The sequence below is a fragment of the Vicugna pacos genome, chromosome 13 (genome assembly GCF_048564905.1).
Source record: "Vicugna pacos chromosome 13, VicPac4, whole genome shotgun sequence".
Lineage (NCBI taxonomy): Eukaryota > Metazoa > Chordata > Mammalia > Artiodactyla > Camelidae > Vicugna > Vicugna pacos.
This window is the reverse complement of record NC_132999.1, coordinates 46118075-46142147: the sequence shown is the minus strand read 5'-3', so window position 1 is coordinate 46142147 and position 24073 is coordinate 46118075.

The following is a 24073-nucleotide window of genomic DNA, read 5'->3' as shown; positions in this document are numbered from 1 at the left end:
AACTGAGGTCATTCCCTCTGTGCCTTATCTCTGCTGGGTTCTATTAGTAAAGATTGAGCATCCAAGTTGAAGGAGGTGAAGGTCCTAATCAGACCCAGAGAATGCTGACTGTTCTGAGCTTAAGAGAAACCCAGGCTAATGGGGTCAGATATTAAGGATCAGGGTAATGGGAACCACCCCCTGTACCTCACCCCACCCTCCCCAAGCCCAGAGTTGTGTCCCATGGCTGGCACTGAATTACCTTACCTCCTCACACAGCCTGTGGGAAGCAATTGCTATTAATCCTGGGTTTTCAGGATTGGTTTGGTTAAAGTGACAGAAATCCAGCTTGCCCCGGCTGAGACCAAAGAGGGCATTCTCAGGGTGAAGGGAATGAGAGGCATCAGGCCCCACGGGAGGCTGGAACCGGGGCTCAGAGGTCTCCAGGGCTCTGCCTCTCGCCTCTGCATTGGCTCCTTCCACAGGCTGAAAACTCCAGGCCCAATCATTGTTGAAAACACATCTTCAGTCAGCAGAGAGGGACCAACTTTCTCACTGCAGTTTCAGTGGGTCAGATGTCCACCACTGTGGCCAAAGTCCTGGGGGCACAGATTGGCTCAGCTGTGGTCAGGTGTCCATCTTTGTCTACCAGTGAGTGGCTGTGGTGGCAGTAGGGACAAGTAAGACCGTGGGAGCCCCTTCCACTGTCACATGGAAAAGGATGGGAGGAGGCAGATACCAGGAAGAGGGAAGGCAGCTGGGCAGACAGCAAGCCCCATTTTAGAGATGAGGAAACAAGAGTTTCCCAGAGCAGAAGGAAATTGTTTGAGGTCACACAGTGAGGAAGTGTCAGAGCTGGGACCTGGACCCAGGGCCCCTGGGCTCCAGAGTCTGAATTCTAACCACTCAGCAACATTGCCCCTTCTGCAGTCCAAGACCCACAGAGGTCAGAGTGGGGCCAAGCCTGAGAGCCCCGGGTCCCAGGACACCAGGGAAGGCAGGCGTTCTGCCCTCCGCTCTCTCAGCACCTCTCAGAGGCCAGGCTTTGTGAGCACATCAGGGTGTGGGAGGCTTAGATGGACCATCACGGTCCCTCCATGCTTCACAGTCCAGGCCGGCGCCAGCCAATTTCTCCCGGTAATGGCGATGGGAATTTGCAGAGGGAATTAAAGAGGCAATAAACAGATTATCAGAGTAATTAGATGCGAACAGTGGATGTGCCAGGCTTCTCAGCGCCACCAAACCACCTCCAGGTACCCTCCCCTCCGCAGGGTGAGATGAGGCCACTGGGTTGCTTTGTCAAATTGAGCGGTTGAGAGCTGGGGTCAAAGGAGAGACCAGGAGGGAGGATGTTCCCTTGGAAATCTCAGTGTCCGGATGGCGAGGCTGAGGCCAGGGAGGGAGGAGGACTCTGCCCACGGACACACAGCAGCCTCGAGGGACAGGTGGGCCTGAAGCCCAGGTCTCCCAGGAGGCGGGTCAGGCCACTTCCTGGCACATCTGGTTAAGTGCTGGTCAAGGTCACTGCGGGGAAGGGTCACAACTGACAGGAATGAGGGCACAACAGATGACGAGGGGAAAATTCAGGGAGACATTCATTCATTCATTCATTCATTCATGGGCCATTTATTGAGTGCCTACTGTACTCCAGCCTGTGCCAGGCTCTGGGGGGAGGACCCACAAACGAGACATGCCGTGAGCAAGTTCAGTCCAAGGACACCAAACCCAGAGACAAACACCAGCCTTGCTTCGTGTTTATAATCTTCACTGAGAACCCAAAATCAGGCGAGCCCCAGGGGGCTGAGGGTGCGCCCACTCCTGCCCAAACCCACCACCAGAATAGGCAAAGGGGAAACTCTCCAGAGGGAAGTCAGAGCACGGGACAGCCAAACGGGCGTGGCGACATGGCCACCCCATGGGGCAGGACGTTTGTCTCTTGGCAGGGGAGGGTCGCACAGCAGAAGCAGCACAAAATCAGAGCTGTGCTCTAGAATGTTCTCTCTGGGCCAGTAGTAAGGCAGGTGGAATACTGGGATGGGGAGTCAGGAGGTGGTTGTAATGTTCCAGATGAGCTCAGACTGGGGACCTAGGACAAGAGGAGGCACAGGGACAGGGAGGAGGTGAGGTTCCGGAAGAGATGCAGGCAAAACCCTCTCCTGCTTCCCCATGACCTGGGAAGGGGATCAGAATTCCAGAGGAATCGTCTGGTCCCATGTGGTTCCGGACTTGCTTCTTGGCCTCCCAGATGAGCAGACGGATAACAGCAGCTGTGGGAAGTGCTAACTCAGAGCCAGGCCCAGCCGCTCCCCCACATCTGCAGTCCCAGCCACGGGGACAGGCCACCAGGAGCCTGACTCACAGGTGGAGCGAAACGGATCACTGTGGTTGGGCCTGAGGCATGGCAGCAGCCCGTGGCAGGAAATAGGAGGACTGGCAGACAGGCAGCGGTGCAGAGCAGCCTTCGGCATCTCAGGGGCCTGAGTTTAAATCCCAGCCCTGCTACTCAGTTGCTGTGCGGCCCTGAGCAAGGTATCAATCTCTCTGAGCCTCTGGGTTTCCCATCAGTAGAAAGGTTAGAGTTGATGGTCTGGAAGCTCTGACGGTCATGACCCCTCAAGCAGCAGACAGTAAGCAGGAGGATGAAGGCCGAGAGCCACAGCAGGTACCACATGCTTCCGTGAGGGACATTTTCCATACATCACATCATTCAACTGTCAGAACGGCCCCCTGAGGGGGACCATCCTCAGTGCATGCAGAATCTCAGCCCCCTTTTCCTTCTGTCCCAGTAACCGCTACCCATTCCTCAAAGTTTTGCTTGGAATAAGCCCAGGGTCCAGGCCAGCCTCTGATTCTTCCTTATTATGTGATCCAAGGCCAATGGCCTCAGTTTCCCCATCTGTGAAATGGGTGCCCATCTCGGAGATCTGTAAACAACCTGTGTGACTCTGGGGGAGTTCCTTGAAGTCTCTGGGCTGGACTGATTTGCTTATCCAACAGCCCTTCCCCTCATATCCAGGGTGCCCTCTCTTGCCCACTTGGATCAGCCTTCAGTGCCCCAGCTTGGACAGAGACTCCAGGTCCACTCCAGGGCTCCTCAAGGTCACAAGAAGACTCATGGGGTCTCCCCCAGCCTGTCCTCCAGGACAGGAGACAGGGACACATCTGTACTCCCAAATCAGTAAGTCCAGAAACAGCATCCAGAACCCTGGCAGGGGACCAGAACCCCAGGGCCATATCAGCCCTGTGGAGGATGAGGAAAAATGCATCTCCCCAAACTGCCCAAACTTCAGACTCTGGACACAAGTCCCAGGGGCAGGGAGGTTGAGCCAGGATAGATAGGGGTGGGGGTCAAGATGAAGCCCTGAGCACCCATTGCACAGATAGGGAGACTGAGGCAGGTTGGCTCAGGTCATACAATGAGGAAGTGACAGAAGCTAGCCTGGAACCTGGGCTGCCTGAGCCGTGGCCAATAGTTTATTCTAAGTAGAACCTTGAGGAATGGGTGGAATTAGTTTTTTTTTTAATGCTTGAGTCATTTGCCACTTAGTTGTCATATCATAATGAAAAAAATAAATAAAATACATTACTCTCATGTTCATAGTAGAAATCTGTGAAATACCAAAGATTATTTTTTTAAAAAAGTAGAATTTTTCAGACTATATGTGTACATGATAATCAAAAAGAAAATGAGCAGTTCTGTTATACTGGCCCACATTTGAAATACGCATTAAAATGTGCACCATCTCCCTGGAAGTAGGTATCTTAAGGTATGTTGTAAGCACACTGCTCAGCATCAGACCTGAGACCTGATGGCCTAGGACACCCCTGCCGCTCAGGGATGCAGAGCCCTAGAGATGGGAGTAAGGAAGCTTAGGGGTAATCATTTAAAATTTTAAAGAATGCTAAAGTTTATTTTCTCTTTCTTATCTCTATTGTAAAAACAATGCCCAGGCCCCCTCAGACAGAGCTGGTGGGAGTATAAATGGGTACAGGATTTTGGAAGGCAATGAGCAATGCTGATCAACATTTAAATGCTTATATCATTTGGGCCAGCCAGTCCACATTCCGGAATTTACCTTACAGAAGTGTACACAAAAATACCAGAAAATGCTGATGGTGGGTGGTAATATCTCAGTGGTAAAGCATGAAGTCGAAGTCCTGGGTTCAGTTTCCAGTAACTTTATTTAAAATAAAAGCGGGGGAACAAAAATACTGAGAAATGTACACACTGCTTGTACAGAAAGAAACTGGAAACCTCCAAATGTCCATCAATGCAGGGTGGGTGGGGGGAGGGCACTGGCTAATAAGTTGTGGCTCATTCACACAATGGGATGAAATACAGGTTTTTGGGGGGGTTGGTTTTTCTTTACAGTTTTTTTTTAATGAGGTAAATTTATAACGCTGTCAGAGAGACATTTCCAAGACAAATTAGAAGGAGAAAAGGAAAGTTGAGAACAAATGTGTTAAATATGATCTCATTCTTATAAAAAGGAAAGACTCCAGAGGTCTGACAAGCAAACTGCCAACCCCTGAAGAAGTCTGGAGGAGAGAGGAGATGAGAGATTTCCCTTCCTGCGGTGGGCAGGGGGAAATGTGGGAAAGCGTCTATTAACTGCTTAGTCAGACAAACAATAATAATAGCGATATTCATTTTTAAATTAAATGAAATCAGTGCACACTAGTAATTAGAAAAAGTAAGTGCTTTGTTTTTTCTTTTCTTTTTAATGTGTGTTTTCAACACCCAAAGGTGTATTTTTAACATTTGGTTGCATTTCTTTCAATATTTTTTAATCAGTTTTTCGGGCATGGCTATTATTGATCTGTATGTATAATTTAACATCCTAGGACTTTTTAAACATTTAATATTATAACCTTAAGCATTTGCCATCCAGTAGAAGTGTAAACAATGCTCCATCACCTGAGGAATATTCCAGAGGGTCCACAATTTACTTAACTAAACTCCTCTTGTTGAGTTTAGATTGTTCCCATTTTTTTTGCTATTATAAATAGCCCTGTGGTAAATATATTTATATCTGAGGCATTGAGGGAGAGACATATAGGAGTCCCTATGCCTCATACACAATGGACCACTACTCAGCCATAAAAAAGAATGAACTAATGCCATTTGCAGGAACATGGATGGATCTGGAGATTATCATACTAAGTGAAGAATATTGGACAAAGAAAGACAAATATCATATGATATCACTTACATGTGGAATCAAAAAAATTATACAAATGAACTTATTTACAAAACAGAAAGAAACTCACAAGATATAGAAAACAAACTTAGGGTTATCCAAGGGGAAAGAGGGGTGGGGAGGGATAAATTAGGAGTCTGGGATTAGCAGATACAAACTACTATATATAAAATAGACAAACAACAAGGTCCTAATTATATAACACAGAGAACTACATTCAATATCTTGTAATAGTCTATAATGAAAAAGAATATATATATATGTATAACTGAATCACTATACTATACACCAGAAACTAACACATCATAAATCAACTATATTTCAATTGAAAAAAAATACATATATATGTATATGTGTATGTATATATATATGTGTGTGTGTGTGTGTGTAACCAGTCTATGAAATGGACAGAACTTGATGGAGGCACAAACAGAAATAAAACTCCCCCAATTCTGCCTTCAAATGTGCTCCACCTAAGGCCCTCCTCACCCAGCAAGGATCTCCAAGTGGACCCCAAGTTCTGCAGTCCCTGCAGACAGACCAATATTCTATGGACTTTGTCCTGTCCACTGGCCAGCACTGAAAAGTCCAGGCTGGTCTAGCCACCCACCTGATCCTGCTCCCTGACAGGAGTTCAGGGACCTCTGCTGGGAAGAAGGTAGAAGGCAGGGCTTGGCATCTGCTCCTTCCCTCCGGCCCCTGCTACTTCCAGCCCCTTTGGGGTCATGCAGCCCAGGATGTGAATGCAAGCCATCAGCTTCCGAGTCTGTGTGTTCAGCCACTGCACTTCAACCGTAGAAGCTACAGGGATTAAATAAATAAATAGGAAAATATCAGGAATAACTTTATGACAAAAAATTTGAAAACACATGACACTGACCCATTCCAGTAAAAATACAACTTATGAAATCTGACTCAAAAAGACATTTTTAAAACTGCATAATTAGATAACATTAGGAAAGAATTAAAGAATCTGGATTAGAAGCAGAAATCTTCCCACAAAGACGCCGGCCCAGATGGTCTGCAACATGCTTTCTCAAACATTCCAGGTAGAGATCAATCTAATCTTTCCAAAACACGCACAGAGTATGAAGCTAATAGAATCTTGATGCCAAACCCAGACAAGCACAATATAAGAATGGAAAATCACAGACCAAATTCACTCCAGAACAAAAATGCAAAGTTCTTAAACATATCATTAGTATGTGAAATCCATCAACATATAAATAATAAACATATCATGACAAGTTGGGATTATTCCAGGAATGCAAGGTTAGTTTAACATTTTAAAAGTAATTAGTGTGATGATTTTATCACATTAAAAAGTTAAAAAAGAAAAAAGCATAAATATCTTAACAGATGCAAATAAAATTCAGTATCCTTTCAAAAGTAAATTCCCAGCAAACTAAGAATAAATTAGACTTTCTTAGCAGAATAAAGAGCATCTCTGAAAAATCTAGTGCAAATATCACACATTATGGTGCAGTGGAAACAGCTTTCCCTCTGAAACCAGAACTAAGACAAGAATACCTTCCATCACCACTTCTCAGAAGGTTAGAAAGAAAATAAATGAAAGGTGGAAGGAAGAAACAACTGTCATTATTTGCAGATGACGAGATGGTGGAGAAAATCTAAAAGATTCTACAGATAAATAAATAGAATTAATCAAGCAGTTTATATTTATATCAAATAATCATGTTGTATACTTTAAATATCTTACCATTTTATTTGTCAGTTATGCCTCAATCAAAAATAAAAATTAAAAAGAAAGAAGTGTATTCGATACAAAATCGATATATTATGCTGAATTACACCTCCATGTCTAAGTAAAAGAAAAAAGAAAGATATTTACAGAAGGAAAAAAAAAAGTATAAAACACCTAGCAATGAATCTAATGAAAGTCACCAAAGCCCCTTCTGGAGAAAATTAGTATGTTCAGCTTCTTGTAGTAAGAGCATTTGGCACGTTATAGCTCTTGATGTGTGTGCCTCTCTCTTTCTCCTCCCCTATAAATCAGGTATTAGTTATTTTCAACCTGAGGGAGGAGGGAAGGCCAACATATTTGTCACAACAATTTCTGTTTATTGATTATCATTGACCAGTAGCTTAAAAAAATAAATGCTTTCGAGTTCTCCAAACACTATCACCTTCACTATCTTTCCCACAATAGCCAACAGGTGGGCAATAATATTGCCATCTGGTTTTTCAGGAAATGAGGCTTAGAACAGTGAAGGAATTGGCCAAGGGATAGTGAAGTATACAGGCAGCATCAGAAACCAGGTTGGTCTTGCTCCAAATTTGAGCTATTTCCATCACACCCTGTGCCTCTTGAATGGGGCTCATTCATTGATTATTTCCCCACATATTTATTAACAGTATGCTGGAAGCTGGAAGCAATGAAGGTAGTAACAAACAAGATAGACATGAACTTGCTTTCACAGGCTCCAGAGTCCTTTGAAGAAAACAGATCATTAAACAATGACCACAGAGCTGAACAATGCCATGCTCTGGGGGCTCAGAGCAGTGGAGCAGGGAGGCTTCGGAGGGAGTCAACAGGGGAGACAGTAAGACAGAAAAGCAATGGAAAGGTATTTCAGGCTGAAGGAACAGCATGTGCAAAGGCACGGAGGAGAGAAAGGATGACCTATGAATGGAGCAGAAAGATGGCCAGAACCTAATGTGTGGTCAGTGATGGGTGACAGGCAAGGCCCAATCCATGCAGGGCCCACCCCAGTGGGCTAAGGAGTTTGGACATGATCCAAAGGAAAATGGGGAGACATTGAAGAGTTTTAAGAAATAGAGTGTCATGTTTGATTTGAGTTTCAGAAAACAGAGTGGACAGAATGGAGGAAGAGATATTCAAGTCAGGCAGCTGGGTCAGAGAAAACCCTGGTACCCAACCAACCTGCTTTCTGTCCATCCAGAGCCCTCACAACTTCATGAGCCCACCCCTAATATTAGTCAGAACTCTGGACTACAGCAATAGACCCCAGTCCAGCAGCTGAGGGCTTCAGAAGGGGGCTGATTGCCCCCAGGGCTGGGAAAGAGGCTCAGGAGCTCTTGGGGCAGTAAGAAGAATGGCCAGAAGCAGGATCTTGTATCCCCAGGACACTCTGTCTACCATGTCTCATCTCTCTCTGCTTCTTTCTGAAAAAATGGCCTCAGCTTCTCCACTACACCTGGGCGTGCCCCACGAGGCCAGGGAGGGTGACCCCAAGAATCTACTTTGAGCTCTGATTCCAAGGGCAGAAGGGAGTTTCTTCCATAGACTCCAGCAGCAAATCCCAGGGAAAAGCTTGATTGACCAGCCCTGAGCCAATTCTTGTGGCTTAGGGATGCAGTACTCTGACTGGCCAGCCAGGGTCACACACCCATCCCTGTGATCTTAACTGGGAAGCCTGGGGGCCAAAGAACTATAATTGAAGGGAGGACAAAAATGGAAAATCTGTGCCATGACCTGGTCATGAGGGAGGCTAGTGAGCAGGTTAAAAACAAACCAACGACAAGTACGTGACCAACAAGCAAACACAAAAGTACAGACCCACGTCCAGGCAATGGTTGGTACCTGAACAGTTTATTGCCCCTTTCCCCCTGATCGCTCCTAGAGCTAACTGGTAGAAACACACTAAAAACCACCAACGCAACTGGTCAGCCCACCCTCCAGTCAGTACAAGGAGGAGGAGAGAAAGAGTCAGACAGTATGTGGGGCTTTGTGACACACGGCTGTTCTGACAATTTTGTCCAAATAGCTGCCCAGCAGAGATCTGACTGGAGTTGGCAGGGTCACCAAGAGCTGTCCAAAAACATGGCTACAGCAAGTGGACTATTAGGCAAAGGCCAGATCCCCTGCCGTCTTGCCTCATGCTGCCTGCAGTAAACAGCCACCTGGAATCCACAGCCCACATCCTGCCCAGCCTCCTGTGACCTCACACAGACTCAGCTTGGCAAAGCCTTGAGCCCAGCAATTCCACTTCTGGGGACTGATACTACAGAAATGCTCCCATGCGCACACAATGAGACATTCACAAGGATGTTTCCTGCAGTACTTTTTATGGAGAGGAAAAAGTGGAAGGAACCTAAATATCTATCAATAGGGCAATGGTTTAAAAAAAAGAAAAAAGATGAAGCATCCATGTCACAGAACATGACATGTGACCTTGTTAAAAAGAATGAGGTGGCTATCTATGTACTGACATAGGAAGATGTCTGGGATTTTATTAATGGAAAAAAAAAGCCAGATGCACCAAAATGCATATTGCATACCTTTTATGTTTTTTAAAACACCCATAGCAAAAACACATGCATATGTATGTATATAAGTGCATAGAAATGAGTCTATAAGGATTATATGTCACTCTGATAACAGTGGTTACTAGGGAGAAGGGATTGAAATACAGAGGTGAGTTTCGAAGAAGGGTAGCCCAGGGAAGTTTTTCTTTATCTACATTGTTCAACTATCTGACAAAGAGAAATATTCAGAAAGCACTTACATTGTCAAAGTGAATACTTGGGGGGAAAGTCAGGGGGTTATGTGCATCGCAGCACTGCCAGCAAGAGCAGAAAACTCAAAAACAACCTAAACGCTCACCTGAAAAGAACCAGCTTCTGACAAAAGGACACTGGGCAGCTGCTGAAAAAGAAAGAAATGAGCCAGAGCCGCGTAGGAAAATACTCTCTGAAAATAAAAAAGCAAGCTGCCAAATGATGCTTGGAGTATAACCCTGTGTTTGTAAAAAAGAGAGAAGTCATTATACACTCAGGGAAAAAGCAGACATGTGCCGTGCCGCTAACAGGGAGCGGAGGGACGTGAGAGGGCGCTCTTGCTCAGATGCGAGTTCAGTCCCTGCTCTGAAAGCAGCCAAGTGGTCTTGGGGGAGTCCCTCTGCAGCTCTGAGCCCCTTTGCCTGTCCTTAAAAAGGGAGAACAGCAGAAGCTACCTTGCAGGGCAGGACTGAGGATAGCAAATCCAAAAGCCTGAACAGCAGGCACGTTTCAGGCAGTTCATTGTCATCGATGCCTGCAGTGTTTCACCCGGAAGTGGGTTTTGAGCTGGGGAAACAGGACACTTAAAATACACACTGCTTCAATGCTTGGATGTTTACAGGGAGCTTGCATCACTTCCATGTTTTAAAAAACTTATAAAGACTTAAAGGAGAAAGCAGCTCAGCCCAACAGCTGCCTGTGACTTGTCCGCCCGGCTGGGCGCTCCACCCCAGGTGCTGTCCGGCATGAAACTTGTGGAGCCACCGCTGGCTGCAGCATGTGAGTGCACGTGCCCGGCCACCACCAGCTCTCATTTCGAGAAAACTGCTTCCAATTCCAAGACTGTGATTATGGGAAAATGCAGGTAAAATGAGCCACGGGCTCAGGACCAGAGAGACCAGCAGAGGTGGGTGACAAGTGCTCTGCTATCGCCTGCCTGCATCCTGTGATTTAACACAGTTTGGACATTTCTCCAGCTGAGTGGCGGCCGGGGCGCCAGCCCCGTGAAATCAGGCAGATAAAAGCCGGAGCAAAGGGCACCGAGACCTTGGCTCCTTGTCATTTTGCCGCTGGCTCTGCCAGAGCCCAGCTGGCACGTTAAGTCGCTGAATCCATAAGGAAATGGATCCCAGCCGAAGGGATGAGACTGAGGATTCCACAAAGTTGCTCCTGCTTCGAGAGTCACGTGGTTCTGCTGCTGTCCCTAAAGGCATCAGGGAGGCCCATCCAGCTGCACCCCCGGCCACTGGCAGTGGCTTCTGAGCACCTACTGTGGGCCAGGCCAGCGCGGGTCCCAGGAACTCAGCAGGGACAGGACAGGCAAGGCCTGGAACCACAGACACCGTCACAATAAACAACAACTGCTAAATAATAATAGTAACATCACAGTTCCTTGGCTGCCTATCACGTGCCCAGCTCTGTGCTAAGCGCTCCATGCGCATTATTTTCACTTAACCCTCACGAGCACCCTCTGCAGTAGATTACAGAAGGGGAAACTGACGCTCAGAGCAGTTAAGATGTCACCCGCTATGACACGCTTTGTAGAAGGAGCTTCCGGGTTTGAACCCAGACATGCTCTGTCCCCAGAGCCTGCACCCGAGCAGGGCAGGGGCAGCATGTCTCATTCTCTGGAACCACTTTGAGGGCCCAGGGACCTGAGTGCCAGCCCGCGTTGGGTGCTGTGTGGCGCTGGCTGAGCCGTGAAACCTCGTACTATAGGCTAAGTCACCCGCGCTGGGAACACGCTAGAGTGGGTGTGGGGGAAGGTGAAGGGGCTGACATTTGCTCCTTCATCCATGTGGCACCGTGCAGAGCGTGGGGAGAGTCAGGAACAACTGGACAGGCCCTGCTGTCAGGGGTCTACGTTCCGGAGGATGCAGGGAACTTGGGAAATGAGGCCATTAACCCCAGGCAGCCAAGACAAGCCTGGGGGCCTTTGCTACCACCCAGCCCCTCTCAGCTGTGAGGTGATCAGCCACAGACCTTTGTCAGCCCTCCCAAGACGGCAGGAGGATTCCCAGGGAGAACAGGGACCGAGCTGCCTCCATCCCTTCCTGTGACTTTAGGGCCAGCCCTGGGCCCTCCGCCCCCTCTCTATCCCTACAAAGTGACAACATCACAACACCTCACTTTTAGAAAGTTCTAGGTCTCTGATACAGACCCAGTACCCTGCTGACTGACACTTTGCCAAGGCAGGGCTGTTGCTGCTGTGCTTTTCTGTAATTTTTTTTTCTTTTCCACCACCTGCCTCCACATCATGTCAACATGACCCAAATTCATACCGTCTCTCCCCTCCATCCACCCCCACGTGGCTGCCTCGCTAATCTCCCTGGAGCCCACACAGATGACCAGGCAGCCTGCCCAAGGCTGTGCTGGGCCCTGGACTGCAGCCTGGGGTCCAAGCCCCTGGATCCCAGCATCCTCGGTGAACAGCCATCACTTGACCCACCCAGAGCTTCTGACTTTCCCCACCGCTTCACCTCACTCCTTCCTCCTGCAGGACCCGGAGGCCCTGTCCCAACAGGCAAGCCCCTGCCCCAGTCTGGGCCTTGGTGGAATGAGGTCCAGACAGCTGAACCACTGAAGACATCCTTCATTACTCACTGTACGACTCGGTCTCCCTGACTCACAATGGGACCCTCTTGGCGCAAGACGGCCTGTCCATCTCCAAGCCCCAGGGCAGGACCTGCACACAGTAGGGCAGACGGCATGTGGTTCTGACAGGGACCTGGAGCCAGGCAGGGCCTCAAGTCCCAGCTTTGTTCCTCACCAGCCACAGGCCCCTGGGGCACTTTGCACCCGAGGGTCTCCCACCCTCCCCTGTTAGATGTGGGAGCACCCTCACCTCCTCCCAGGTTGCTGTGATTGGAGGTCAAATGAGAAAACAGGTGTAAGACTCTCAGCACAGGCCCGACACTTACCAGGTGTGCGATGAAGATTCATGGTTGTTAAGGATGGTGATACTTACAACTGCTTGAATAAAACATAAAACCAAGGGTTATTACTTCCTTCCCTTTTGAGGCTTCTGCTCCCCATTAGCATTCATTCATTCATTCGCTCCACTCACATGAATCGGGCGCCTTCCATGCCCAGCAGGCCTTCCCTGGGACCACAGTGATGAAGACAGGGTCCCACCTCCTGGACTGATAGTCACGTGGGAAAGAGCAACAATCATCAAGTAAAGAAATAAAGTGAACAACCGTAAACTATTAAGGCGCTTTCTGAAGATGACGTTTCTACTTCGTCTGAGAAGGGAAGCAAAATGAAACGCCGCAGCAGCGATGGGCAGGCTGAGGGCAGCTCTCCCACCTCCACAATGTCACAGGCATCCCCTCCAAACCCCACACCCTCCGCCTCTTCCCTTTCTCTGCCAAACCAGCTCCCATGTATTTACCAACCCCTGGCTCACCGGTGTCAACTCTGGGCTGTTGCAACCCTTCCCAGATGCCCACCCGACTCACAGCGACCCCTCTTCTCCTCCAGGAATCATCCTCCACCCCTAGCAGGCACGCTTACCTCCTCTGGGCTCCAAGGAGTCTGCAATATGTGACCACACCCTCTGGCCCGAGCTAGTCGGGCCAGGAGGGGACGCTTGACCCAACAAACTGGGATCTAGGCCTGGGAGCCTTGGATGTCCTCAGTCTACTGGGTGGCCTGGGAAGAGGAAATCCTGGGCTGCAGCGGGAGGTGGGGTCAGAGCTGAGATGAGCAAGGACAGGGAGGCCGGAGAGCTTCTGTCCGCTGGGTGCTTCTGCCCCCACTCCTATCCACGTGGCAGTACCTAGTTGTTCATTTTAACACACTCCACAGTCCTCCGGCCCTCCCCACCTGAGAACCCAGCAATGCCTCAGAGTCCCCCTCGTCTCCTCTCCTTACCGCCTGAATTGGGGAGGGGGGCTCTGCACAGGCACTGGAGGAGAATCCTTGGTTGACTATTAACCTGGGACTAACTACGCAGGACAGGAGTGGGAGTCGCAGCCTGGAGCCCCTGGGCCTGCTGCCCTCACCCGCTGTGTCAGAAGGAGGTGGCAAGGAGGGAGAGGAGGCGACATCTTCAGCATCTGCTCCAGGAAGGGTTCCTGAGAGGTCAGCTCAGCCGGTGGCTGGTTGACAGGTCGGGAAAGGGAGGGCCCCAGAGGAGGGGCTCAGCACCCGCTGAGGGGGCAGCTCTCTGCCTGCATGCGACCCTCGTTACGTACAGCTCTGAGGGGTGGGGAGGCTCAGAGCTCTTCTCTTCTCTATCTGCTCCCCTTCCCTAGATGGACCCAGAGGGTCCCAAGGCTTCATTCACTTGGGTCCCATCACTGATGACTCCCAAGTGCGTTCCTCCAGCCTGAAACCCCAGGTTGTTCAGTCCAGCTGCCTTCTCGACGTCTCCCTCCAGCTATCTAATGGGCATCTCAGACGTCTCCTCCCAGCTGTCTAATGGGCATCTCAGACATCTCCTCCCAGCTGTCTAATGGGCATCTCAAACTCAACACCCAAGACTGAGCTCCTGACTGTCCCCATCCCCAGCCTGCTCCTCTCACGGCCATCCCATCTCTGTGAACGAAACGCCATCCTGGGAGCAGCATCATGACTCCCCAAGTCACAGGGGAGGCACAGAGAAGTGAGTCGGTGAGGGAACTGGGGGCTTGAACCCCAGTTTTGTGGCTCCAGAGCCCCGGCTCTTGGCACTGCGCACCTGATCTACCCCAGGCCCTCCAGCACCCGAGCCTCCACCAGTGCTGTCGGCTCAGGACTGACCCACAGGCAACAGCACGCGTGGCCAGGACAGGTCTGGAAGAGTGGCCAGGGCAAAGGGGTTGGACCTAGCCAGGTAGACAGCCCATTGCTGGCATCAATACGCAGCAGATAGGGAGGGGCAGAAACAGGCAGAGACCCCCTCAGCCTGGCATTCGAGACCCCTCTTGACCTGGCCCACTCTCTCCCCTAGCTGATCTACTACCCTGAACCACACTCGATTCCCATTTCCTCTGTGCATTCTGTTCTTCTCAAGGTGCCTTCTTCCTCCTCCTCCACCTGGCAAACTCCTATTGATCCAGCAAAACCCAGATTAGAGTTTTTCTCTTCTGGAACACCCTGCTGTCTTCCCCCATCCCTGAAAAGTAAATCTGCTCATCTCTTCTGCTTCTGAAGTATGTAGCTTCCTTTACATAGGTCCTTTTTAACTACATTGTGATTTATTTATCTCTTTGTGTCTCTCCCCTGTCTGATGGGACAGCAAGACTTAAACATTGGTAGGAGGCCAACAGGTACCCTCCAGGGCTTGAATGGTCAGCACACACTGGAACACTGTACCTTCTATCCCTGGGAAGTGGGGGGGCCAAGGAGCAGCCAAGCCTGGGAGATGCAGGACTGAAATCAGGCCTTATTTATCTCTGAACCTCACTGTCAGCGTATGGATGGCTCTGGGAGCTTAAGGATGCAGGCTTCTGGGTATGGACACTGGTATCCCCATCCCCGCTGGGGAACAGGCCACAGGAGCACCTTGAGGCGCCCCTAGAGGCTTCCCCAGTAGAGGAGGGAGGAGTGAATTGACTCGTTAATTAGCTGTGTGCCAGGCTCTGTGCTGGGGATGTCACATCCGCTCCTCATCAGAACTTCCCAGCCCCCAGATGATAAGTTTGAGCATCTCCAGTGAGGAATCGGAGGCTTAGCGAGGCTGAGGAGACATCCGAAGTCATCCCCACCAAGCAGCAGAGCCCACGTCCAAACCCAAAATGGCTCAAGGGATGTTTCTGAGGCAGAATCCCCCAGCCTCAGTGACCCTCCAGGAGTGAGGTGAGTGCAGGGAGGGGCCTGTCCTTCTCCCGTAAATCCCAGCCTCGGGGCCTTCCTGTCCAAACAGTGCCCCCACTGCCAGGGGCTCGCCCCACTCCTAGTGGCTGACTCCATCTCCAGCCTCTTGGAAAGAGCGCTTGACTTGGAGCCCAGTGGCCCTCAGCCTTTCTGGGTTCCTTCACCTCTCGGAGCTCACGTCCTCCTCTGTCACACAGGGATGACAGTGCTCCTGCCCTTGTGGCCGTGAGAATGAACATAATCCACGTGTGGCGGAAGCCCACCTAGAGCCCAGTGCCAGGCGATGCTCCGCACACAGGTGTTCAGTGGGCTCACTCAAGGACTTCCGCTAATGCTGGATTTTACTAAATTGGGGGCATTCCACATTGTGGGACACAGCTGGACTTTGATACATGTTTTTATGTGAATTAGCTAGCTAATGGTTTGAATTCTGTGATTCCCACCAGGGCCTGCCCTCTCCGAGCATCACTTCCCTTGTCTGTGACTCTTTGTAAGGCCTAATCACTCGCTCCCTTAGCTCCAAATATACATGGCAGTCAAACTGACTCAGATTCAGGGAGACAAAAAGCTGGGAGAGCAGAAAGAGAGAAACACTGTCAGGGAGAAGGCGGGCATCACCGCACTTCACCCTCGCCAGGGCTAGAAAGGCTGCATTTGGAACTCCTCTGAGAACAGGATCTGCTAATTAAGCACAGAACTTCAGGAGATGGGAGTCCTGGAGGAAGTTCCTAATTAACTTTTCTCTGAAGGTAGGGAGGAGGTGGGTGGCGAGGAGCCATGCAGGGGAGAGGAGCCCTGGGCCCCATCAGAGGCCAAGGTGAGGCTGGGAAGAAGTGAGACGGGAGGGAGGGGTGAGGCTGGTGTCTGAGGAGCTGGCACTGCTGGGGGCACCTGGCACCGTGTCGTTTCATCCCACCGCGATCCTAGGAGATGGAGTTCACTGCTTTTACAGAGGACACTGAGGCTCCGAGTGGTCAGGAAACTTGTCCAAAAAATGGAGGCTGGCCCTGTGTCAACCATGGGGACGGAGACACGGTCACTGCCCTCTAGGCCCCCAGGCCCGTGGGGAACAGATGATGAGGATTCAGTGCAATCTGATGGGGAAGCACAGGCGGTATGGGAGCCAGAGGGGCACCCTAACCCAGCCTGGGGTGTCAGGGGGCTCCCCGAGGAAGGCTGTCTGCCCTGGGGCCTGAGGGTAAGCAGGAGTTAATCCTGCCAGGAGGAGGTGGAGGGAGAAGAACTGTCCAGATGGAAAGAATAATCAGTGCAAAGGCCCTGGGGCAAGAAGGTTAAGTTGTTCTGGAAACTGCAGGACAGGACGCTCCAGATGAGGGAGGGCAACGCATAGGTGGAAAGTAAGAGGGAGAAGGCAAGGAGGCCGAGGCCCCTCAGGCAGGTGAGCCCAGACTCAAGCCAAACCCGGGACCTGGTGCTCACCAGCTGGGAGGCCCTGGGCAGGTCACTGACCCTCTCTGAGCTGTTCCATCGTTGACTAGAAACATGGTAACAGCCACATCCTCCCAGGGCACTTTGAAGAGTCAAGGAGCTGAGGACAGTGCCAGCCTGGTACCCTGGGCACTTTGGCCAATGCAGGACTCACCCTGGGGAGAGCAGACCCCAGCAGCCCCCAACCTTCTCTCCTGGACACCGTGGCCTGGGCTCTCAGAGAGTAACTGAGTCCCCTCCTCACTCCCTCCTCACCCCTCCCTAGGCTGAGGTCACAGAGAATTCCCCTCCACCCTCCTCTGCGGAGCCTCTTTCATTCCCTCCTTGAGGAGGAACCACCTTAAATTCACTGTCATGACACAGACACCCCAAAGACCCCTGGATCCATGCCCCCTCCGTGGGGTAACCCTCCTCCTCCCCTTCCCTCTCCACCTCCAAGCAAAGGCAGCCCCTGGGGTCCCAGAGCAAGGCCAGCTGCATGTCCCTAGAAAAGTCACTTGCCTTCTCTGAGCCTGTTTCCCCGTCTGTGAAGTGAGGGGCTTACACAAGGGAAAAGAGTTCACCTCAGCGAGCCCTGCTGTGTGCTGAGCCCTGACCTCCTGCCTGCTGCAGAGCCCCGGGTGTCAGGATTACTGATGCCCCCTCGTGAGTCCTGAAGCACAGACTCCACTACTGCTCCTCCCCTTCCCCTGTCTGATATCAGGGGTCACCAGGCAGAATAGCCATCCTCCACATCACATACAGTGCTGCTCTAGGACCTGCTGTGGCTCCCACTGTCAGCTACATTAAGCCATCACGCTTCCTGCTTTACCACCCGCCACCTCTCCCATCCCTGCCCCCACCACACACACACAGGAAACAACGGGCCAAGAGGGTCTTCTCTGGGCGCCCGACACCCTAACTCTGCCCCCACCCTACCAGGGCTTTGCTCCTGCTGTATCTCCTCCATCCCTTCCCCTCTTCCCTCTGAGGAACTCCTGTGCATCCTTCAAAGCCCAGACATCATCTCGTTGGTGAACCCCTTCCCAGGAAGAACTGATCACTCCTTCAACTCTGTTCCAGAGCAGCTGGTAGAGAACTTGTCCTGAACCTATTACACGTGCCAGGCTCCATCCTCACCTGTTACCTGAGTCGTCTCACTTAATCTTCACCTCACCCTGTGAAGCAAGATCATTATTATCTCTGCTGTATGGATGAAGAAACTGAGGCTCAGAGAGGTGTGCAATTTGCCTAAGGCCACACAGCCAAGAAGCTGTGGTGCTCCCACCTCTCCACTTTGTGTGATGATCCTTGTCCCAGGTTGTCTCCGCATTTAGGTGGTGAGCAACTCAAGCAAGAATCGTTCTGAGTTGTCCCTGTGTCCCCAGAACCTGCGAACGCAGGGCCTGGCAGGGTCAATGAAGGTTTGTTCAATGAATGCATCTTCCACTGGATTCCCGCCTCCCAGCCCGCGCCCCTGCAGTGACCCTGCCCAGATGCCCTTCCCAGTCCGTCCTCCAGTCTGTTCTCTGTGGTCCCCACAGCCGTCTCTTCAGGGAGGCCTTGAGCTTCTCCAGGCTCTCCTTCTGTCTCCCCAATGCTTGTGTGGAGGTTGGCCCCGAAGAGGTGTATGTGCCCAGGGGCCCAGGACCTGCCTCTCTCAGATCCTCCTCAGACTTCACAGGAGATGCTCAACGCTCAGCTGAACGGAACGTGTGTCAGTGACAAGTATCACCGCTGACACCTGGGTCCCAGCTCCCCCAGTGCACAAGTTTCCCTGAGCCTCCTGCACGGGGCCAGGGAAAGAGCCAGGACCCCGGGGTCAACCAGGCCTGGGCTCCCATCCCCTCCTGCCACTGGCAGGCTGAGTGACCTGGAACAAGTCACCTCCTCCCTCAGAGCCCAGACTCCCCTGCACAAAAATGGGAGCAGCAGCGCCCCCCGGGGAACAGTGCCAGGACTGATGGGGCTCAGCATGTGGCCGCCCACCCTGCACACAGTAGGCACTCAGTAAACATCAGCCCTCCTTCCTCCCCCCACAAAGGAGGGCAAACTGTAAGGTGCATCCAGTTCAGAGCCGTTGAATGAGTCCTTCACCCAGCAGCCTCCGAACCCCTGGCCCCACCCCTCCCTCCCCCGACCGCAGTCCTACTGCTCCAAATATAATTTGTGTGGTGTTTGTGGGGGATGTTCCATCCATTACACAGAATAAATCTTTCAGGATGTTTAAATTCCAATCTTTAAAAAAAAATTCTTCCCACACCCAAAGAAGAATGGCTGCATTTGGCAAAAGTCACACATAAAACACAGGATACAGGACAGAAGAGGAGGCGAGGGCCCGATCAGGGAGCAGGGGCCATTCATTAGGCAGCTCGCCGCTCTCCTTCCCAGGAGCAGCTGCTCTTCCAGGGCTGCAAAGCCCAGAGAGACAGCACTTTTCTCCTCGAAGCCTCGGACATGGTTAAAGTAGGAGCTCCAAGCTGGAGGCTTGAGCTCTGTTTGCAGAACCCAGCACAGCCCAGAGTGTCATCCCCACTGTCTGGTGCGGAGAGGAAGGGACTCGCCCAGGCAGTCAGAGGCAGGACTGGGATTGGAACCCAGGTCGGCTAGTCCTACAGCCCTGCTCCTCTCCTGAGTCTCTGCTCCCAGGAACACAGGAGAATTGTGATGGGAAAGGTGAGCAGAGAAATCAACCCAGTCCAGGAAGACACCCACCAGGCTTTGGATTCAACCCACTCCTCTCCTCATTTGCATATATTTGCATGGCAGGCTCAGAGGCCTCAAATAGTGGCAGTAAAATCAATTAATTAGTGCAACCAAACAGTGGGCGCTTAGCTGTGGGATGCCCTTAGATCACTAACACACAGAGTGGGTTTTGGACATGATCAGAGCAGAGTCAACTCTGAACTGGGTTCAGCCCCCACCATCAGCCCCTCCTGGTCAGAAGTGGGATGCTCCACGAGAGGGAAAAGGATTCTAATTTTCTGGAATAAAGGGTCTGTTATATTGTGTTCTTACACCAAAATACACCTCGATGAAACAGGGCCATGAGTAACAGGATGGACAATCTACCTCTGTTCTTGGCAAGCACTTTACAGGCAGAGCTTTCTCCCTGCCCAGAGCTCGTGAATGCTCACCCAACTCTCACCAGTGGTGAGAGGACTTTCTGGGATCGAGGGACTGCAGATGATCTGGCCCAGGTCACACAGAAACCCTCCACACCGGCTACTCTGACCAGCTCTCCAGGGCGTGCCCATTCACAGGTCACTCTGTCCCTAAGTGACCAGGGTGGAGGAGAAGATAGGGTGGGGACCTGGGGCCGCGGGACCCAGATGAAGTCATGCCCTAGATTCTTCCAATTCCCAGAACCTTAAGTGGCATGAAAGTGATCAGAGGTTTTCTACCAGCCCCACAGGCAGAGTCCCTCCTTGGGCCCAAACTGTCCACCCACAAGCTAGCAAAAGGCTGGACGGTGGGATTCAGCATGCCAGGATGCGTAAATGAATTCATGCACCAAGGAGTGGAGGAACTGATGCCCAAATGAATGAATGAATAGGGAGAGTGGTGAGAGCAAGAATGAACGCACGCCTTGAACACAGGCGTGTGGATTACTGGATGGGCGGAAGCAAGCCTGCCTGAGTGACCAAGGCTAGGATCATACTGGATATACCCCTATTATCCTTTCCTCAGAGGAGAGAAAACTGAGGCACAGAGAGGTTAGGAGCTTGTTCCAGGTCACACAGCGAGGGTGAGGCAGAGCTGGTCCTCCAACTAGGTGATCTGGCCCTCACTTCCAGCTCTGCCCGGGGGCCAGCATCATGGCCAACGCTCATCAGAAGGACTGGGCCTTCCCATCACACCCCACCACACCCCAAATAGACTTTCAAAACAATCTAGTGAAATCCAGCTCCCATGCTCAGAAAGATACTTTGTTTTACCATCAAGTCACTCTTCTTGCTCTTGCCTGGGATTTGACTGAAGTCGATAGTGCCTTTTCCACGATTGTTTCCAGCTGTTTTTAGGCGGCTCAGCTTTCTCCCTCTGCAGAGCTGGAGGGCTGGGATGAGGGTTGGCAGGCAGCGGATGGCTCGCTCTCACCCGGGCCTGGTACCAAATGATGGGGTGAGCGTCATTGCCAGGAGTTGTCACGGCTATGCCTTCTGAAACCCTGTTGCCCTCAAATATCATTATTTTCAGCCATGAGATACTTTCACTTCTGTCTTGGTATCTGTATTACTTGTCCAGCCCATTCAGCAGTTTGAGGTTAATGGGGGAAGGCAGGGAGTGGGGCCACAGAGAGGCGGCTCACATAGGGACCCAAATCTGCTCAACAGTGAGACAGTCTGCCCTGTCAGATAATGAGCTCCCCGTCCCTAGAAGTGTTCAAGTTACCCCAGCAAGGAGAGAGCTTCCTATATTACAGGAGGGAGTTGGACTAAAGTTATTTCTTGTACTAATATCACTGATTCCAAAATTTCTATTTCAACTCTGTTTCTCTGAAGTCTTCTATGTTGTTCCAAGTCTTTTGTAGAGACTCCTAAATCCTCAAATGCTGTGAGCCATATATGCGTCTGTGCTTCTGTAATTCTAGGATTCTGCATAAAGACAAGATGCTCAGATCTTGCAATTCAAAGATTCCATAAAATGTGTCTTTGAGTCTGTGAAAGCTGTTCTAATTCCAAGATTCTGTGCCTCTCAGATGCTCTGAATGGTACTAGCACGTTCCAGAATGCTCCAGCCACATGAGGGAAGTGAAAGTTTGAAGATCCTGGGCTTCTCACATGTCAGTATCTTTAGGAGGTTATTTGGCAGTTTCTCTCCAGGACCTCTCAGAATTAAAAAGTGGAATCCCTGGGGGCTCCTGTCCCATTCTCCTCCCTCTCTCATCCCCACCTGATTCACCCCTGTCTCTCTCTTCAAGAACCCAGACCCCTCGGAATGGAATGAAACATCCCAGACGTCCCCACTGCCGTGCCATGTCCTCCCCACCTCCACCTGAGCCTGCTTAACTGCCAGCAGAGACGGACCCTTTCCTCTGTCCTTGACACCACAAATTGCTTCTTTGGATCCTCCCATACGCACTTCCCCTGGGGACCACCCTATAGCTTGGAGAACCAGGACTGGGACACCCCTCCCCCTCTCTGCTCCTCTCCCCTCCCCCACCGGCTTCCCCCAGCTCCCAGACCCTGGGGGGGCGTGGCAAGTGTGGGCTGCATCCCTGCTGCCCTGGGATTGAGACATTCTCAGTGGGGGGCTGTCACCTGCGATAACCCAGATCAGGTCACTGCAGGGACTCCTGCATCTGCCCCCATGTCTTGAATGGCTTAAATAGGTCTTGCAGCCTCAGGTCACAAAAGCCACTAGGAAAACCCCTGGGCAGATGTGGTCCCAGCCGAACATGTCAGAGAGTTTTCCCTGTGGTATTCACTATGACAGTAGGGGGATGCAGCCTTTGGAGGCCAAGTGGAATTTTTCTGGTGTGTTTCACTCAAAGTAAACAGCTTAGGGAGCAAGAAACCAGGAGCCACTTTCCCTTCAGCACTGTCTGTGTTCCCTGGTGCTCTCGCCCTGCTGCACAGAGCCCTTCTCCGATGTTCTCTCTGTGATCTGGGCGCTCTCAGTGGGCTCTGAGCACCGGCTGTCCTGCCAGGTTCAGTTCGGTTTCTCTGGAAAGGAACTCGGTCCTGGGGAGGGAGAAACAAGAGACGAGGCAGGGAGGGGCCAAAATTCCAGAGGAGGTGTCCCAAGACATCCCAGGGTGGCCCCCACCCACCCACCCCGACCTCAGCAGGAAGGCAGGGTCCCAGGCACCTGCGGCAGACAGAAAACCCGGAGTCCAGAGTCTGGCAGACATGGCCGTGGAGGAGAGGAACAGGGATGCTTGGGGTTAAATCTTCCCCAGCCCGGGTGCAGAGCCCTGCCTGTGAGGGAGAGGGAGTCACTTGGGGCCAGGCACTCACTAACCTGCTTCCTGTGGCCTTGGGCCCCATCGGCAAGAGCATCTCTGGTCAGATGTGAATAGAGGGGAGCCTGCACTCACTCCCGGCCAAGGCAGGACAGGCCTTTGGCACAAGGACCAGACATTGGGCTGCCTCCCTGTGGGAAGATGCTGTGAGGCCAGAGCCATCAGGGACAGATCAGAATGTGCAGCCTCGTTACTGCTCTGGCCGGTTTTCCACCTCCCCTCGCAGGGGCTGAGGTGGCCGCTGTAGTAACGGGACAGACGCAGGCCGCTCCCGGACAGGCTGAGGGGAGAGAAACCAGGCCCCAGGGGGCTGAGGGCGGGGCTGGCCTGGGGGAGAAGTGGGGTGCAGGAGGTGGAGAGGATTATGTTTGGAGCCCTCGCTCCTCACCTATGATGGCACTTCACACACTCTGTCTTATGGACTTCTCACGACACCCCTGGGAGCCTCAGTTAATGTGCCCATTTTTCAGATGAGAAAATGGAGTGTCTAAGGTGCTGTGACGTGCCTAAGTCAGCAGCTGTTCTGTGACAGGCCAGTGTTCTCGCCCAGGCCTGTCTGGCTCCAAAGTTGATTTTCCTTGTGTCCCAGTCAATGTAGACGTGAAATAACCCACATGTACAGGCTCCGTCAGGCTCAGGCATCAGGACCACAGGTATCAGCTCCAGGAAGGGCCCTGGACTGGGGGTGGGGAATCTGAGGCTCAAACTGTGGCCACTCACTTCCCAGATGTGTGCCTTGGGTCCCTCTAAGGCTCAGTTTCCTCATCTGTAAAATGGGAGTGATGATTCTACCTGTCGGGATGGGGGAGGGTTCAAATGAGACCTGTGTGCCTAGAACATAGTGGGCTGTCAATGAACAGGAGCTGAGGCAGGATCAGAGGCCGGGCCCTGAGCTCTCTGCTGGCTCCCCATTCCTGGCGCCCTCCTGGTTCCTGACTTCTATCCATCCACTCACCCATCCACCCATTCATCCATCCAGTCATTCTCTTGCTGATTCACAGCATGAACCTAGATCTGCCTTGTGCAGCCCTTGGAGGGAGACACTATGAGGGATAAGACACTGTCACTGTCGTCCCAAGGCCCTTCCAGCCCAGTGAGAATGGCCACAGGTAGACGGATAACTGGTGGCCAGAGCCAAAACGGAGGTCTGGTGGAGCAATGAGGGCGCAGCTGGGAGGGAGCAGACTGTCCCTGGGGGAGTCAGGAAGGACTGCAG